At 38.8% G+C, this 20,102-nt stretch overlaps 1 protein-coding gene across 1 annotated transcript in view; it reads left to right on the forward strand.

Moving 5' to 3' along the window:
* Nucleotides 1–127: 127 nt before the first annotated feature.
* FAR1 (fatty acyl-CoA reductase 1) overlaps nucleotides 128–20,102 on the forward strand; it is a gene marked incomplete at both ends in the record, with an annotated part of 50,846 nt that continues 30,871 nt past the window's right edge. The window contains one exon of the mRNA XM_084229009.1: nucleotides 128–270. The remainder of the gene's footprint in view (nucleotides 271–20,102) is intronic.

Below are 20,102 nucleotides of genomic sequence, written 5' to 3' on the forward strand. Positions count from 1 at the left end.
GGAGAGCGGTCCTGCTGTAAGAGGGCCAGAGCCAGCCAATCAGGGCGCGACGTGGAAAAGAGGCTCCGCGCCAGCCAGTCAATTTCCGAGGCGAGGGTTGGGGCCGGCTGACGCGACCGCGGGCAGCAGCCAATGGGCGTGCCGCTGCCCGTCCGCTCTTCAGCAGCCGGCCGGGGGCGGTGGAAGAGCGAGTGAGGAGAGCGCGACGGCTGCTGCGGAGCCATCGCTGGACAACCTGGGAAGAAGTGAGGCCGTCGCCTCTGCGTCCAGGTGAGGCCCGGAGGCGCGGGGCGGAGAGGCCGGGCCGCTCGGCCGGGGCCGCGGCTGCGGGAGCCGGGGCGGCTGGCAGGGCCGAGGCCCGGGCGACGCGGCCGCCCCCGCCCCCACCCTCGGCCGCTCGGAACCGGGGCTCCGGCCTCGGCACAGGTGGTCTCTGCGGGCCGGGCCGGGCCGCCGCCGCCGGAGGGCCGGGACCTCGAGCGGGCTGGCCCGGAAGGGCCTGGTCTGCAGCCGCGGGGCCTGGGGGCGCCTCCGGGGAGGGGGAGGCCGCGCTGTGGTGGCCGAGGTGGGGCGGGGTGGTTAACGGGGAGCGGGCTCGAGTTGGAGGGTGACTGGCGGTGATTGAGAGATTGCGGGCCGGGAGGAGGAAAGTGATGGGAACAGGGTGATGCTTAGAAAAGGGTGCCCGGGAGCAGGTGCGGAACCCGGAGGGCGATTGGGCTCCTGGAAGCAGGTATTGAGACAGGGCAGGGCGGCTGGAAAGCTGCTGGGAGGGCAGGGAGGATTAGCTGGGGTTTGAAGGTTGAGCCCCGTGCACATTGGGGCGCGTGGATCTGGAATAAGAGGCCCCGACTGACACCCGAAGGTGCCCGAGAGGAGGAGGTTTCAGGGGAGGTGTGGATGGAGGCTGCTGAGCTTGGAGGTGGTAAGTGGCCAGTGAGGAGAAAGTGTACAGGGAATTAACGAGGTAGGTTTCTGTGCGGTAACTTGAAGGGCGTGGATCTTTTAAGGGCGTGGAAGTGGCAAGAACAACTCCGTTTTGGCAGAGACAGGGCTGCTGAATGTCTCAGGTCGGAGTTAGTCAGCTCGGTTCAGTCACTGCTCATTCAGGGTCACGCAGACTTGTGAACTCCCTCTACTGGGGCGCACGCCCCCCCCAAACACCTCCTCTCCCCAACCCCTCACCCCCCCCCCCCCCCACAGTTCATCTTGTCTTCTCTGAGCAGCACACTAACTCATCCTCTCTAGTCGTGGCACCAGAATTGTTTGCTTTTGATTGGGTGGTAATGAGGAATCGCTTGATCTTTATATTTTAAAAGTGTGGGTTTTTTTTTAACTTTTTAAATAATTTTTTATTTTTTACATCGTTTTTCATTTTTAAACAATCTTTGCTTCCCCCCACCCCCTCAGGTGTAGTCCCTATAGAGTTTCCTTCACCAGTGCACCCGTGCACCATCACCTCAGTCCCCTGTGCTCCTCCCTCCCTCCCTCTGATTCCTCTCCTTCCGCCTCCCGTGCAGGATGTCTCTGATTTATAATGGTCCGTTTTTGCTTTGTTGTGTTTTGTACTGTTGTTACTTTTTTTTACACCGATGTCTTACTGGGTTCCCCTGTATTCCTGCTATAACTGAAACCATCCGATATTTTTCTTTTTCTTTCTGGCTTATTTCGCTGAGCATAATTCCTTCTAGTTCCAGCGACGTTGCTGCGAATGGCATGCGTTTATCTTTTTTGATTGCTGAATAATATTCCATTGTGTATATATGCCACGTCTTCTTGATCCAGTCATCTATCTTTGGGCATTTGGGTTGTTTTTAGGTTTTACCTATTGTAAATAGTGCTGCAATAAACACAGGGATGCAGGTGTTCTTTTGAATCAGTGTTTCTGTGTCATTTGGGTAGATCCCTAGTAGTGGAGTTTCTGGGTCATTTGGTAGCTCCATTTTTAGTCGACTAAGGAACCTCTAGACAGCTTTTGGTAGTGGTTGGGTCAGTTTGCACTCCCACCAGCAATGTAAGAGAGTTCCTTTTTTACCACATCCTCACCAACATTTGTTGTTGCTTGTTTTTTGATATGTACCATTCTTACTGGTGTAAGGTGGTATCTCTATGTGGTTTTGATTTGCATTTCCCTGATTGTAAGGGATGTTGAACATTTTTTCATATGCCTGTTGGCCATTTGCATTTCCTCTTTGGAAAAATGTCTTTTAAATTCTTCTGCCCATTTCTTGACTGGGTTGTTTATTTTGTTTTTGTGGAGTCGTGTGAGTTCTTTGTATATCTTTGTGATCAATCCCTTATCAGTTGACTGGAGTGCAAAGATTTTTTTCCCAATCAGTGGGGTGTCTCTTTGTTTTGGTTAATGTCTCTTTTGCTGTGCAGAAGCAAAAATTATGTTATTTTATTTTATTTATTTTTTTTAAAGATTTATTTATTTATTCATACAAGCACTGGGTACAGTCAGAAGCGTGGGAGGGTGAGAGAATTCACCAGAGCCAGAGCCGGGAGCAGAACAGGCAGAAGGACAGAAGTACACTGCTGAGGGGAGCAGTGGGCGTGGCAGGAGATGTCTGTCGTGCCATGTGGGACCCTCACCCTGTGGCCGGGGAACGAACCGGCGCTGCAGAGGCTGCGGGCAGCTTCGCAACCCAGCGCTCAACCACTGAGCCACCGGGGAAGCCCAAAATTATGTTATTTTAAAGGCCATATCAGAAAATACTTTCAGAAAATCTGCCCTACAGGGGAGTTTCGCAGTTATCTTGTTAGTCATATGTAACGTAGCATTAAAATGATGCAAGAGCGTCTATTAGCACAAGCAAGTACTAGCATATAAATACTGCCCTGTCATTCTGTCGGACTAGCTTATTTTGATATAGTAGAATTTGATTATGCATCATGCTAGTGGGAAATTTTTCAGGCTTAGGAAATGTTTTGTAGCTGAACAGGTTGAAAGTTCTTTTCACAAAGAGGAAAGGAAGACAGTATGTATTACTGCTACTGCCTTTCTGTGATAGGCTCTGAGGTATATTTTCTGATTGATAGGACAGAAGGATTGTCAAGTACTTCTTGAAAAACATAATATAGTGTCAGGTGTCAAGAATGTTTCCCTATTAGCTAGATTAATAAAATGTTTTAGCTAATGGACCATCCTTTAGGATTTACAAATAATTTTTTGAGAATAAATTCTTGGTAATGCTATTCATTGATTACATTTTATCCCTGGTATAACAGAATACCTAAGTGCTGGGGTGCTGAACCGAGTCCGAGCAGAGAACTAATCCAAGTGGAGTTAATCAGGGAAGGTTTCCTGGAAGAGGTAAGTTTTGAACCATCTTTTGAACCTAAGAGGTTGTGATATGGGTTATTGGAAGACATGGAGGGTGACATTCCAGTATTTTGGGTACATTATAAGCAACTATGTACAAAAGTAACAGATTAAAAATGTTTTTTAAGGAGGATTGACGATTTGAATGAATATTTAGGGATTTGAAAATCTGTTAAATCTTAGTTGATAAAAGATGACTTTGTGTGGTGGCCAGGAGAAAAGAATTAGAGGTAGGTCGTAGAGGAAAGAGCACAAAACTAATTTCTGATAGTTATGATAAGAGAATAGAATGAAAGGAAGGTGGGTTATTGAGAGGTAAATTTGGTGTTCAACCATATAGATGAGAAACATTTAGTGCTATACTAGGTTATGTTGATAATAATAGCAAGTTTATTAGGTATTTACTTGTGCTGGACACTGCTTTGAGCTTTCAAGTTTTTTTGATCATCCCTGTTTTATAGATCAGAGAACTGAGATTCAGAGACATTTAAGTTGCTTAAGGTTCATACAACTGGTAAGTAGCAGGTCAGGATTGGTGAAGTCATGCATTAAACTTTAATTGAACACCTACTTCATGTTGGCACTTTATTAAGTGCTGAGACTCAGAGTTGGCAAGAAATTCAAAGATCAGATCTGAGCCATTTTTCAGAGTGTCAAGAATTAATTGAAGAGAGCCAATGAAGAAAGCGAGAAAGATTAGTTGGAGAGACTTTTGTAGACACTGTGGAATATACTACTGTTTAGGGAAACAAGGAAGGAAGAGTTTCAAGAGGAAGTGGTCAGCAGTAAAATATGTAGCTGAAAGATTCAGAATAACAAAGATTGAGAGGAAACCACTGAGTTATAAAGGAAAAAGTAAATGTAAATTTAATTGCAAGAAAGCCAGAATAAAGATACTAAGATGTAGGCTGGTAGCAAATTGTGTCTAGTGACAAATGCTCTATACAAATTAAAGATTTGGTGTGATCACAGTTATGATCAAATTCATAGGAAAGATGTTAGTGTGTCCTCTTATATTTTTTTTTCCTCTTATAATATTTTTAGTCTTTGGCTGGTAAGATCATAGGTTTCAAAATGCTCATACTTTTTGCATTTTTCCCAAATTAAAGAAAATGAACATTACTACTTTTATAATTAGCAGGGAAAGCCATCCACTGTAATCAGCTATTAGTGAGGAAATACATGGGTAAACTAATCTGAAGTATGTTTGGAATAGAAGAAAAGATGGTCTTATTTCAGTGCTTACTGCATTTAAGGCACTTTTGTAGGCGTGTTCCTATTTTGGAAATGACTGCGTTGTTACTGGTAGAAACAACTTGAAACTGGCGTACTAAAAGATGCCATTTGTTAGTCTGAGGGATCAGGTTTACTAAATCACCCTGGATCATGGAGATAATGGTCCACCTCCTTTAATTGCTTTTTTCGAACTTATTAAATGAATTTGAAATTAAAAAGACCAAACCACTCATAGAATTGAGTCATTTTAATTGTGTCTTGGCCTTACACCCTTCCTTCTGATTCTGTAGTTCCTCTCTTCAGTGAGTTGGGTCTTAAGATGTCAGTTTAGTAGTACATATGGAAGTGCTGACTTAACGTGTAACTAATTTAACTTAAGTATTTACTGTTTTTTCAGTTCCCAGTTTAATAAAAAGACAAATTTTGAGAAAATAAACTCTTCTTATCAAAAAGTTATTCCAGGGCCTACCTGGTGGCGCAAGGGGTTAAGACACAACCACTGAAGCTCACCGCAGCCACTGCAGCACAAGTTCGATCCCTGGCCAGGGAGCAACCTTCATGGCGTAGCAGACCTCTCCTGACTCGCCCGCTGCTCCTCTCAGCAGTGTATTTCAGTCAGTCTTCCTGTTCTGTTCCCCACTCTGTCTCTGGTGAATCCTCTCACCACCACTCCCCTACCCCCGTACCTCTGGCCTATACCCCAGCTCTTGTATGCATTAAAATAAAATAAATCTTTAAAAAGAAAAAAGTTATTCCAAAGAAAACTAGTAGGATTTGCTTTAGGATTAGTACATATTTATTCCAATGTCGAATGGAAAGAGGGAATTTTGAAAGTCAAGAATAGGATCTAGTTTTTAGTTTAATTTCATTGGACACATAGAGATTGTGGGAGGAAATTTAATATTTCACCTACGTAATACTTTGTTTCTTTTTTTTTAAAAAGATTTATTTTTATTTATGCACACAAGAACTGGGGTATACGCCAGAGGTATGGGGGGGGGTGTGGTGAGAGGTTTCACCAGAGACACAGTGGGGGAGCAGAGCAGGTGGATGTACTGAAATCCACTGCTGAGCAGAGCAACGGGAGAGACAAGAGAGGTCTGCTGCGCCATGTGGATTAGCTCCCTGGCCAAGGATTGAACTCAGACCTCAGTGGCTGGCAATAGCTTGATAGTGCTGAGACTTTAACCGCTGTGCCACTAGGGAGGCCCAACTTTATATTTCTTTTTTTTTCTTTTTTTTTAAAATTTATTTATACAAGCACTGCGTACAGTCAGAAGTGCAGGAGGGTGAGAGAATTCACTAGAGACAGAGTGGGGAACAGAACAGGCAGACAGACGAAATACACTGCTGAGGGGAGCAGTGGGTGGCAGGAGAGACCGCACCATGTGGGACCCTTGCCCAGCAGCCGGGGATCGAACCGGCGCTGCAGAGGCTGCGGGCAGCTTCACAGCCCAGCGCTCAACCGCTGCGCCACCGGGGAGGCCCCCAACTTTATATTTCTTAAGTAAATTATCACATTTACTTCTCATAAGATTCTCTAAGGTGGAAATCCATTTTACAGATGAAGAGACTGAACCTCAGAGAAGTTAGTAACTTTCCAAAGGTGGTAGAGTGGAGATTCAAACCTTGTTTTGTTTAATGCAAACATTCATGCATATGAGACAAAAGACAAGATGAATATTAATACTTAAAATTGAAAAAAAAGCCACACAGCTTTAGATATGTAGTAAGCATTTGTTACTTTAGAAGATGGGACTCTGCTCTGTTTGTTTGTGCCTTGTGACACTCTCCTAAAGATAGTGATTTTTTGTTTGTCTTAGAGGGTGTATTGTGTTACATTTTATTGCTTTACACATGTAAATTTTCACATTTTAGTATTTTTTTTGAAATGAAGATATATTTTACAGTGTCTATGTATTAAAATGTTGATGAAATGGATACTGTGTCCAAAAGTCAAATGTGTCTCATGGTATATGTATGGTCGTCATGTATAATTGTCTTAGTTTGTTGTATGCATTTTCCTCCAGCCTCCTCCCTTCTTTACGTAGCCTATGAACTTTCTTTTCTATTTTGGCATAATATGTAATTGAAATTTGTATCGATTATAGTTATTCTCTTCAGCAAGTGAATATTATGGTGTAGAAGAAAATATTTTGGTGTAGAAAATTAACATTGTACTCTGAAGCAGCAGATAGGCGTTTTAATTTTGGTTTTGTTAGCAATGTGGTATGTAACTTGAGGCAAGTCACTTCCTCCTCTCTGAGCTTCAGTTTCCTCATCAGTAAAATGAATGGGGAGGGGAACTTTTAGGCCTGAATACCTTGAGCAAGCTCTATGTCCTCTTTGTTATTAAGAATGTGGATGCCTTAGATCTTTTTCTTAAGAACTTTATTGTCTTTTACTATTTTTTTTCCCTCTTCATCTTACTGTCTTTCCTCCCTCCCTTTTCCCTAGGGATCCTTGAGAGAACTTTGTCAGACTTTTAATTTATTAGAGGATGAATTATTTTTGATGTCTTACACTAACCAAGAAAAGATATCTGAGAAAGTATGTACAGTAAATAGTTAATGAATTATGTGTTTCATGTGATTTAATAAAAGAATCATTTAAATAAAATACCATCAAAAAACAATTGAAGTTTCATGGAAAGAGAGTTCTTCCTAAAGAATGAAATGTGTTTAGTAAGTTTATCTGTTCTCTGCTAGATAGACATAAAACTCCTGGATCTGTCTTTAAGTTCTATCTGTTATAGTAGGAGAAGCAAACTTCCATACATTTTCTTCTTTGGAAACTGCCAACATAAATATACAGTAATGTACATATCACCAATTTTAGCAAGTATCAACTTCTGGTCAATCTTGTTTCATCTTAACTTGGTCTGTCCACTCCCCCCACCTCTTAAACTTTGAAGCAAATACTTAGAATTCTTACTAAGTATTGCCACACAGCATGATAGATGTAATAGATATGCTAATCTAAGGGGAGTGTGAATTGTTCAAATAAATATATATTCAGATATGTGTATTATACTGTGCTAGAACAAGAGAATTAGATATCATTTACTGTGGAGCTAGGATAATGTTGATGAGTATACCTATATAAAACACAATGTAGAAATACACAATCATATGCCAAAATTGGTGATAGAAATTCTAAGAGGGAAATGCCATTATTTCTGAACAAAAGTAGTATTTAGATATGGGGTGCGGATGATCATATGGAGAAAGCATGCAGTTAGAAAAATGTAACTTTAGCTTTATAGAATGCATCTATAACTATTTCTGCCTATATCTTCTAAACCCCATACAAGATGTTATTGACATGTTTCTGACATCAATACTTAGAAAAAAGCTAATATTAGGAATTAGAAGTCACACTTTGTGAATGTATCACTATCTATAGTGAACTTTTTGATGTATTCCTTTATAGAGCCTTGTAGGTATTTTAGTAAGAGTGTTTTTTTTTTTTTTAAAGATTTATTTATTTTTATATAAGAACCAGGGTACGGGCCAAATGTGCGGGAGGGTGAGAGGATTCACCGGAGACAGAGTAGGGAGCAGAACAGGCTGACTGAAGAAACACTGGTGAGTGGACGAGACAGAGAGGCCTGTTTGCCTTGTGGGAGTCTCGCTGGCCGGTTGGCCGGGATCAAACCTGCGCTGCAGAGGCTGCGGACAGCTTCACAGTATGGTGCTCAACCACCTATGCCACCAGGGAGGCCCCAGTAAGGCGTGTTTAAAGGTCCACTATTGTCTAGAACATTTGTGTGTGTGTGTGTGTGTATTTGTGTGTGTACCATAAACTTTCAAATTTAAGTCATTTGAGATTTTTAGTAATGGCCTTGTGTGTTTAATTTAAATGTTAGCATTTAACAAATTCAAGATTACTTTGAAATACCTAATTTAAATCATTCTTGTCATTTATGGAATTTTTGCCAGCTATATTGACATGACAGTCAATGAGAAATCCTTCTTGGATTTAAGCAGTTCTTACCATTATATCTTCATATTTTGTTTTCAATTTTTATTTACTTTTTAAAATATTTGTTTATTTATACAAGCACTGGGTATAGTCAGAAGTGCGGGATGGTGAGAGAATTCACCAGAGCCAGAGTGGGGAACAGAACAGACAGACCGATGAAATACACTGCTGAAGGGAGCAGCGGGCGTGGCAGGAGAGGTCTGCTGCACCATGTGGGACCCTTGCCCAGCGGCTGGGGATCGGACCGGCGCTGCAGAGGCTGTGGGCAGCTTCACAACCCAGCGCTCAACCACTGCGCCACCGGGGAGACCCTGTTTTCAATTTTTAAATTGATTTTTAATTGAGGTAATATTTGGATAACCCCATCAAGTATTTCCGCCATAGTACAACCATCACCAAATCACCCATAGTCCACCACCATAGTCCATGGTGCTTGCTTCCCTCTTTGTTTTTATTTCCCTCCCTGCCCTATATTTTCTCAATTTGGAGTATTGATTTAAATATTTTGAAATATTAACTGAGAATAAAATCTTATATTCCATTATGCAGAAAGCAAGGTGAGAGGATTCAGCAGCGACAGAGTGGGGCGCAGAAGAGGCAGATCCACTGAAATACACTTCTGAGGGGAGCAGGGGGGAAAACAGGAGTCTCTGTGCCATGTGGGTTAGCTCCTGTGCCACCAGGGAGGCCCTAATGCAGATATTCTTAGTCAAAGGTCATGAACCTCTTTAAGTGTCTCAAACTTTTGAGCTATCTCCTCAGAAATATATACAGATATGCTTAGTTTTAAGTTTTTTCATATAATTTCAGTGACTTACCAAGATTCTAGAACCCATTCACATATCTTGGGTGGAGTGGGGAGGTTCTGTGGACTCCGGTTAATAATCTGTTCTTTAATATAGTGGCAGAAAACATACTGCTGAAACTCAGCTCATTTCTGTGTGTACTGCTTATCTTTTACAAGCAAATATTTTCATTATGTGATGAAATTACAAAACTCATTATACAAATGTCCAATTTTAAAAAAAGACTAATCCTTAATTAGATTCTTGGGAGAAAGCACACCATAGTCACTTTAATAAACACGTAGGGATGAGTTTGTCAAAGATTTTGGAATAAGTGTTTGGTACTTTATAATGGCTACTCTCCTTCCTGAGTTAATAGGAAGTATAGCTACATAACTTAAGAATAAATATATGCATAAATATCTTCTGTTTAGTGGAAAAAGAAAAAGCTTCTTTGACCTATCTTGCCTTACATAGTTAAGATCTGTGGAGGAAAGGATCTGTTAATATTTGAGATTCTCATTTGTGTTAAAGTAACTCCTAAGTACGATACAGAGACTTAGAAACATGTATTGGTCTCAGAAAGATTCTCAGTGGAGCCCCGAGTTTATAGTGGTTATTGTCCTTCTAGTTTAAAGAATGGCCCAAAATAACTTTCTTAGAAATACATGGTTTTAAAGCCTTGTGGGTTGTATCTAAACTGTAATCTACATCAACAGAATCTTCAGGAGATAGGTACAGGTGAATTAACTGCTGATGGACATTTGACTTTGCAAAGCAGAGAACAGACTGTTTGAAGATCAGTGAATATTGGTGTATTGCTTAAAAGTGATAACCTTTGCGACCTATCAGAGTTAATAATTCTCTGGGTATTTAATGTTCTACTTGGAAACAACTCATTCTACTACATAGTAATAGATGCATAGATTTGAAAGCTAGTAGAGAATTTGGCCTCCCCTTCAGTAAATTTTACTAATGATCAGATAGTTAATTGACTGCCCAAGTAAGGTGGTTATTGACAGTCCCAACAGTGTAGTTATTCATTACTCTGCCTGATTTTTGGTAAGTCTTTGCTCTTATTTTGTCTTCTTTTTTTTTTTTTTTTTTCATTCTAGTTCTCAGTTTCTGGAGAATAAAATATCGTAACAGTAGGACTTTTAGCTTTGTGACTTAGATTCTCATATGATAAATTGAGAATTTCCTGAATTTTTAGCCTCTACTGTTTGCTGTGCATGCTCTCGCCCCATCTTTTTGGATTAGGCTTCTTAGAAGCTTAAGTCAATTTCTCAGCTGAACAAACATACCAAGAATCCAAAAGTCATTAAATACTTCATGTTTCTATACCTTTCTGGGCAGATCACTATCTGAGAGCATTCGGTTGCAAACTCTTATCTATGGACCTGGCAAGTTTTAAAGATAAACCAGGAAAAGATTTTTGAAAAGAGGATTTTGCTGAGAGATTTTGTCATTTAGACATTACTGGAAGCTTCACACACTTGGGATCATTGACACCCAAGTGCAGAGAAGTTAGTACTTCATGAAGGCCTCTGATTCTAAGCCCTTATGCCATATGTGGTTGGTGTGGACCTGCTTCTCCAGTGGTGTCCCCATCCAGGGTTAGGGCCCTCAGAAGAATGACTATGTCTGTTTTTAACTCCCAGCCTTTCTTCATTCTTTTCTCAAGTAGAATGCTAGCAACTAATTGTCTAGTAGAATGCTTTCTACTTTCTAGTAGAATGCTAGCAACTAATTGTCAGGGTAATAGCATTTTGTGGCAGGAGATGGATAGTTCCTAGTTGAGTCACAAAAATGTACTGGTCTGAAGATCTAGATTAGTTAAAAAACTTTTGCCTCAAGTCCTAAGATGTAATTGTGTAATACAGGTATAATAAAACGAAATAATAATGAAACCCAACTAATGGTAATTTTTAGAGTAATAATTGAAACTACAGCTAGCTAAAGGCAACAACTAAGTGTCCCTTTTGAAAATTTATAGGATTCCAGCTATTGAATTTGCTTGTTATAGTTTTGCAGCATTGTGCAGTGCAACAACCAGTTATTAATTGTATACAACTTGATCTTATAACTTGCTCATTTTTGCAACTCTTAATAACCAACTTAATAGTTTATTCATAAATAGCCTTATGGATAGTTTATTCATAAGTAGACTTGTGGATGCCCTTAAAATCCTTTGTATCTGAGGGAGGTTTGGCCCATATTTTTTGAAAGCTGAGGTATCAATGAGCTTTGCAAGATCATTGTTTCACTGAGTTGGGAAATTTGTGAAAGACTGGACTTAAAATAGAGTTCAGTGGTTTCCTTTACCTCAGAACATTTTGTAGTCTTTGATATGCTAATGTACTTTGTTAATCTCCTGGTTTGGAATAATGTATACAGTTTCCCAGCTCCCTGTACTACTTTGGGAAGGTTAAGAACAGATTCACAAGACTGCATAAGAAAATTATGAAGAAACAGGCAATACACCATATAGCAGGAGTTTGAAAGCACTTGGTTTTTAAGGATTGCAAGTCATCTGCTGTCATAATCAGAGTGTGTATAAATGGCTTTGAGACTAACTCTTTCTATAACCAATGAAATACCTGATTTTACCAATTTATTTTGAAAGTACTAATCTTCATTAATGGACTTTAGTAGTTTTAAACTAGACCACATAAGATAAATTATAAGTAATCTGCCTGAATCTATTTTTATATAAACCTGCATGTAGTTTACGTGTGTCCATGGTAGATCTGGTACTTTTTTAATACTGGTTTTATTGAATAGCTTGAAATATTTTTATATTAATCTTAATGTATTTACTAGAATCAGATGTGCAAGTTTCACAAATTTGTAAGCAAAGCACATTATTTCAGTTTATTCTGTTGTGTTGGAAAAATTCAAGAAGTCCTGTCTTTTGTAGTATATTTGAAATAGTATACTTTTGTATAGTGGAGTACAAAGTCATAATATATTTGGATAAAAATTTCATGTCTTGACATGAAAACATTTTTATAAAAGTAAAGAGAGACTATAGCACAATACTATTTCTAAAGAAAAGGATCATATATGGCTTATGGAGCTTAACTTTTTTTCTTTCTTTTACTATTTTCCCCCAAAATGGATTTGAATAGTTGTTTGTGAGAATGAAAAGTGTATTACCAAATGTGCTAACAAGAGCACAGTTCTCTTTCTGTAGCATTTACAGAGAAGTTACTCCGTTGGTATCAGTCTTGAGGAAAGAGTTTAAACAAAGGAAAACAGATCTTTAAAATTTAAGTTACCTTTCAGTAGATAATATTAATAGAATTGACATTCTCTCTGATGGATTAGAACTTTACTTTTTAAAGGTCTTTATGTTTTAGTCTGATTTTTTTTTTTTTTTAATGTCTGCTGTTTTCCAGCATAATGAGGTCTTTTGAGGCATTTTAACTCTTACCAAAAAGGGCCATGTTTATGGAGCAACTTCAGTGTGCAAATAATTATGTAGTATCTGCCTTGTTAAGTGATACCCAACATATTCCAAGAACAAGTAAATCTTTTGAGATTTCTCAACCTCAAGAAGTACCTTAGACATGGGGAAAATAGGATACAGAGAGTTAAGTATTGGTATATCTGTAATTGTGTAGGCAAACAGAGTGGCCATTATATCTACTTCAATGGGTGCTCACAGCAGGATTGGACACTAGCATCTTTTATTCAAAGAAGAAATGTTAACTAAGATGCTAGAGCTATTCTTTTGTTTGTAGAAAATGCCTTATCAGCCTTAATTTTTGAAAAAAGGGAAAAGGAACCCAACTTGAAGACAGTAAATAGTTTGTATGCTTAGAGTTTGCATTTTGGCCCTTAATTTATTGCTGCGGCTTCCTTTCAGAGGAGGTTTTCTTTTATATTGAGACTTAAGCAAAACACCAAGATTCTAACCTTTTAATATATAGTAGAAAAGACACTAGACCAGTGTTTGCCAGTCTACCTCCAGGTGGAAGCCTATCAAGAATCTTAAAAGGAAGTATCTGTACTTAACCTACAAGGTGAGACTTTAAAAGTCTTAGCCAAAATGAGTTGGCTTGCTTTTGGCTATGTCAGCTCCAAGTAGTAACCCTACTGGATAGAAGTTCACAATTAATTGGACATAAGAAAATGAAATTTTCATTTGAGGTTATTTGTATATCAAATATTTCAAAGTATAAGAGCCACGGATCTTGGGGCCATACTTTCTTAAAAATATAGAACAAACAGCTGTATTGTTTCCTATCCCCATGAATGTGGATGTAGGTGTCAGAAGGGTTATGCTCCTTTTGAAACCTGAAAGGGTTTTTTGCTGGCAGTTTTAGTCTTATTTTCTTGTATTGTTATTTGGCTCATAGCTGGGTAAATCCAGTCTCTGCTTTTGTTACCAGGTGGTGTTCACCCTGTGTGTCTTCACTTGGATGTCTTTTTATAAGAACACCAGTGATCATTGGATTAGAGACCCATTCTGCTCCAGTGTGACATCATTTACTTTAATTAATTATAATTTCAACTATACTATTTCCAAATAAGGTCACATTCTGAGGTATTTGGGGTTAGGATTTGAACGTGTCTTTTTAGGGGGAACATAGTTCAACTCATAACAGGTCTCAAGGGAGATTGGTATAATTACATTTTAACTGTTTAAACATGTTTCTACTTCAGATTCAATGAGTGGAGTTTTTAGTCAGTGCCCATAAGGCTATGTTCTCTGCATTTTGAGTTCCCCTTCCCTTCAGTCTACACACATAATACATACAAAACTTATGGTGGTTTTTAACTCTGGACTTATTGACCTCTGAGAATCTGGTAAAAGCAGTGGATTCTTCCCCTAGAAAAAAAGGTAGATATGTCATGGGCTTGCACGCTTGCCCATATACACACATACAGACACACTAACAATATTTTGTATGCATCTTTAACATGTTCTTGCACTCCACCCCCAGGCTTTTCGTGAAACTCTGAATAAGACAGATACTAATTTCCATCAGTTAAGAGTTGCCTAGTACTTATTTCCCCTTTTGGTGGAGAAAAAAAGGAAGCGGGGTGGGGTGGGCTGGGTGGGGGGTGAGGAAGCAGAGGTATTTAAGATAATCTCATGGTCATTGTAGCTCAATACAGCTTTCTAGAAATTTTTCATTCTGTGTCTTATTTGCCATGTTTCATGTTTAGGTCTCCTTTCCCACCTCCGTCTCCCAAATGTGACATTTGGCTAAGGAAATTCTGTAGAACAGAATAATTTATGTCTGTTTAGACCTGCAACAGTATATAAATAGATCTTTGTCTCTTGCCCCATAGTATTGGGCTCTTGATCTCTTTAAATTCTGTTGATTATATCAAGGTGTTTTTGAATAAGGTAGCGGTCAAGCGTTCTGAGTCTGACAGGATTATATTTGTTTTCTTCACTTGTTGCCTTTTTTCCAAAATAATATTGCCCAAATTTTACCCCTGAACATCTTAATGGGCTTTCCTCTTAAAAATACAGATTTTTTTTTAATCCACCTTATAGCTATTGGAAATGTCTTTCTTTGCATTTATACGCTGGCATGTCTGTTTTTGGAGTCTTGCATTCATTTGTTGGTTTGTTTTTAAAGATACTGTAGCAAACAAAAATTTACTGTTCATTTTACAATATTATGCACAGTACCTTTAGTAGTTGTGAAAATAGGCAATGGATATTATATGGTTCACAATGTTGAAAATATTAACTACTTGATCCTTTACAGAAACCTTTGCCAACGCTTGGTTTAGAATATTTTGGAATGAATTTCCCCCTTTTAAGGATATTGGAAGTTCTTTTTTTTCCACTGCTTTTTCAGTCATGCAATCTAATGTCTAATTTTTAGAAAATCATTTAGCTCACCATTCTCTCTGCTAACTGAATTTCCCTCAACTCTTGCGAAGTGGTCCTCCGGCTAAAAGGTTTAGGCCAGTAAGACAAAACAGCCTTGGACATGATTATGTTAAGTGCAGAATTACCCATGATTGGGAGTCCAATCTGTGACTCCCAATGAAAAGGTAGATGAAATACCTTATTCTGTCAGAATATGTGATTATTCATTTTACTGTTGATGGATATTGAGTTTTTTCACTTTCAGCATGTTGCAGTGTAATACTTCTTTATATCTTCTTATTTTTTCTTTTGGTGTTCATTACTAAATATTACCAAATGATTTTCCAAAGTGATTGTACCCACTTCTGTGGTGCTAGTAGGATTAGGTGAGTTCCAGTTGTATTACACTATTATCGACAAGTTTGCGATCCCCCACCCCCAGGGTAGTTCTGATATATTGCTCCTAATAAACTTATCCTGAGACTATAGCCTGATTTCCTGTCTTAGGAAATCTTAGGAAATTTCCTGTATTTAACAGCTAGTTAACTGTTTTCAACCAATTAAGTAGGTCTGTTATTTTTTCAAGCCCTCAGAGATTTGATTTAAGCTTAGTTGTGCTAAAATCATTCACTTTTTCCCTGAAATTAAAAAAAAAAAAATGAGTGTAGGTGCATGTGAATATAGCAATATCTAGTCCAGAGATAATCACTGGTCTTAATTTGGTTTAAAAAAAAGGTAATTTTCTAGTTTAAAAGTTATAGTCACAAGTAATTGGTTGCTTCAGAAAAAACAACCATTACCCTTTTTTTGGACTGAAATGTTAGACTGCCAAGGGCCATACCGAAAATCATTGCCATGGAATTCCGTAAAAGAAAGATGAGTAAGGAAATTATATGCCTAGTATTTTGTGCATAATTATACTTAATTCTCACACTATGAGGTGAGAGGGGATGGTATAGCATCTGTATTTTAGAAATGAGGAAACTACAGAATCAAAACAGGAACATTAACGTACCTCCTAGGTGAGTCCTTCTAGACTCAGAGCCCAGAGTTTTCCCATTACATTGTGACATCAGGTCATCCTGTTTGATAAATGCTTATTTCTTAACCTGAAAATGATGTCTTTTTAAAATTCAGATTGATAGTGGCAGTAATTAAATCCACCTACATGGTCTTGTGAGTCAAGTTCTAAGTTTGAAAATGGTCTCCTGTAGTCTTTCCCTCTTTCTTGGTGACCTGTGGAAATGGCCCTCAGAGAAATCCTACTGAAGTCAATTAATTGCCTTTGAATTTTAACTGTTTAAGACTCTTCTGAACCAGCTAACTGTTGCTAACTATACCATGTTGCTAATTTTACCCATCAGGTTTTGTTGTGGAATGATGTGGAATTATAAGGATTCTTCAGTGAAAATTTGCCTTGTTTCATATGTTAAAATTTTCTATCTATGCCAAGAAGACCTGTAGTGAAGAATGATGTTCATTTCCTCCTGTAATGAATCATACAACTTTAGAATTAGAAAAGCCCTTCAAACTATTCTAACCTCTTTACTTTCTCTAAACTTCTCTTCTAGTGCTATGCACTTAGTAATTATTCTTGAGTTGATGTCTTAGTGTCACTGAAGGACAGGTAGAAACTTTCAGGCCCTCTATAAATGGAAACTGTAATTTAAGGATATTAGTTCACATTTGGCTGTACCTGTCTATGTGTGCTGAGTGAACTTAGGTAAGAAATATTAAAGATTCTTGTGGGAAATTATACCTGAAAGTGTGAGAGGTGTAATTTGTTCACATTGGATAATTTTCTTGTTTTCTTGTCTTTTCTATATGCATTTCTTATCACTGGTGAGTCTTTTATAAGACTTTGCTCCTGGTCCATGAAATTGCCTCTCATTTCTTCGTCCCACCAACCCTGCTTTCCATATACTTGTTCACATTTGTATGTGAACTTGGCAAGTGTCTGAAACTAGTTGGCCTGATAACTAAAGATTTTAATGAATTTTAGTTGTTTTCAACTCTTTCTAATACAGGCAAAGGGATTCTTATTTGAGTGACCTGCCTTTTTTTTTTCAAATGGTAGATTTTGTAGTTTTCTGGCTATTGTAATATCCCAATTTCTCAAGACAAATTGGTTTAAAGTAAGTTGAAATTGAGAAAAGCTCTTGTTTGTAATCATTTGCTTTAAGTTTCTAAAACTAATGAGATAACATGGTATCTTCTATTTATACAAGGGCTTTTATTAAGAGAATACAATTATGTTAAGGGGTGTAGTTGTTCTTTTGAATGTATTTCTAGGAATTGCAGGGTCATATGATAAATTCTGAGTTTTAACTTTTAGAATGCCCACTGATTTTCCTATAGCAGCTGAACCATTTTATATTCCTACCAACAATGTGTATAGGTTCCAGTTTCTTGACATCCTCAATAATGGCTATTTTTCCATAAATTTTTTGTTTTTGATGGTATTTAAATGGTATAGTGTTATTTTACTTCATTTTCTGTGTTTTGTGCGTGTGTGCGTGTGTGTGTGTGTGTGTGTATGAGAAAGAGAGAGAAAATACATTTATTTTCCCCATATAAACCTTTTATCTACTGATTTTCTTAAATTTACTGGTAAGTTATTATTTATGTGTTCATTGGATTTTCTATGTGCATAGAAGTTTCTGATTTCCAAAAATTTACTAATTCTTTGTTCCTTTTTCATATAGCTACTCTATGGGCATAAATAGTCTTGTGAATGGCTTGGAAAATATTTATTGGAGTTTAAATTCTTTCTATATTTTTCTTTTTTTTTTTTTTTAGAGGCTTTTTTTTTTTTATTTATTTGTTTGTTTGTTTTTTTGTTTATACATGCACTGGGTACAGTCAGAAGCGTGGGAGGGTGAGAGAATTCACCAGAGCCAGAGCAGGGAGCAGAGCAGGCAGAAGGACCGAAGTACACTGCTGAGGGGAGCAGCGGGCGGCAGGAGAGGTCTACGCGCCATGTGGGACCCTCATTCGGTGGCCGGGGAGCAGCCGGGGATCGAACCGGCACTGCAGAGGCTGTGGGCAGCTTCGCAACCCAGCGCTCAACCGCTGCGCCACTGGGGAGGCCCCTCTTTCTATATTTTTCATTAGCTTCCCTTGTGGTTTGTTTTATTGCTTTTCATTTTGGTCCTTTTAAAATTTTTTGGTGTTTCTTACATATCTGGTGATCCTTGGTTATCTGTTCATAATTATGAAGGAATAAAGAGGGTTGGTTTGGGTAGCTGATAGTGACTTCCTCTCAGTTTTTTGAGGCTCATTTAAAAAAACACACACAAAACTTTTCTCCAAATGGGATTACTGATTGAAAATTCTACATGAATTTAAGAGCCAGAAGCAACCAGATAGATTGGGGACCTAATGTTTATTATGGACCTCAAGTATTATGAATACATTTTTCTTTTAGTTATTTTATTTCTTCTCTCCCTACCCCATACCTCCATTTTTGGATATTTGGAGCAACCTCAGGCTCAGGCACCTTCTCTTTTGTCCCTAGCACCCATGCTGGATGCTCTTCTCGAGCATATCTGGATACTATGCCTGGGAACCAAAGTTTATACAGGAAGTAAGACTGTCATGAGTGGCTCTGCTGTTGTGTGAGCAATCTTTTAATTGCCTTGATTTCCCTATGCTTTAATCCTGCTTCTTGACCTTGAGCTTGGCTTTTTTCTGTTTAGGGTGTTGGGACAACTCTTGCCTCCTTATAATCCTTTCCTGTGCTTGTTTTGCTTGAGTTGTTATTCCTTCCACTATGATTCCTCTGTCAGTTTACTCTCATTTGTTTCTTCTAGAAATCCTTTCCTTTCTTCTCTTTCTTACCCTGTTAATGAGACTGTTACTTTTAAACTATTATGAATTTATTTTGTGTAATCATGAAAAATTTGGACTTAGAATACATGTATCTGCTTCCCCTACTTAAAAAATACAATTGAAGCTCCTTATTCTCTTTTCAGAATGTATTGCATTTCCTCTCATGCATCCATTAATATTATGTGTGTGTTTCTAAACAATAAAGAGTATTGTTTTGAATATGTTTGAGCTTTGAATAGTGATATACTGCATGAATCCTTCTGCATCTTGTTTTTTTCCACTCATCCTGGTTCTTTTGTTTAATGTCTTAGTACACTAGTTTTCCTGCTGTTTTCTGTGAAATTTGGAAGGATGTCAGCCCATGTATTTCTTACTAGTACCTTTTCAAAAGGGAGATTTAAGTACCTTTTGGATATGTTGTCACTATAGACCTTTAGGAGAAACGTCTTGGTGTTACCTAAGTCAATATGATACCTAGCCATGTTAAACAAGGTAGGCAATTGAGTCTTACTAGTGACCTCTACTTGGTGTCATAAATTCCTTTGGAGATGCAGAAACACAATCCATTCATGTTTAGGGTTTCACTGAGTTTTATTTTTTTTTATTTTTTTTTTTTAAAGATTTATTTATTTATTATTTATACAAGCACTGGGTACAGTCAGAAGCGCGGGAGGGTGAGAGAATTCACCAGAGCCAGAGCGGGAAGCAGAGCAGGCAGAAGGACCGAAGTACACTGCTGAGGGGAGCAGTGGGCGGCAGGAGAGGTCTGCGCGCCATGTGGGACCCTCCTCAGGTGGCTGGGGAGCAGCCGGGGATCGAACCGGCGCTGCAGAGGCTACCGGCAGCTTCGTAACCCAGCGCTCAACCGCTGCGCCACCGGGGAGGCCCTTCACTGAGTTTTAAATGAAGATTTGGGTTCTTATTGCTGGAAGGGTTTTCAGAGATCATTTAGTACAAACTGTATTAAAGAAACTCAGACCCAGAGAAGGTGAGTGACTTGTCTGAGGCAGTCCAAGGGGGAAATATAGGAATTAGAAATCATTGTTGCAGTTCATTGTTCTTTCCTTCTTAGTACAGTGAACCAGAGGTTAAAACCCTTTTG

The sequence above is a fragment of the Talpa europaea genome, assembly GCF_964194135.1.
Source record: "Talpa europaea genome assembly, chromosome: 1".
Taxonomy (NCBI): Eukaryota; Metazoa; Chordata; class Mammalia; order Eulipotyphla; family Talpidae; genus Talpa; species Talpa europaea.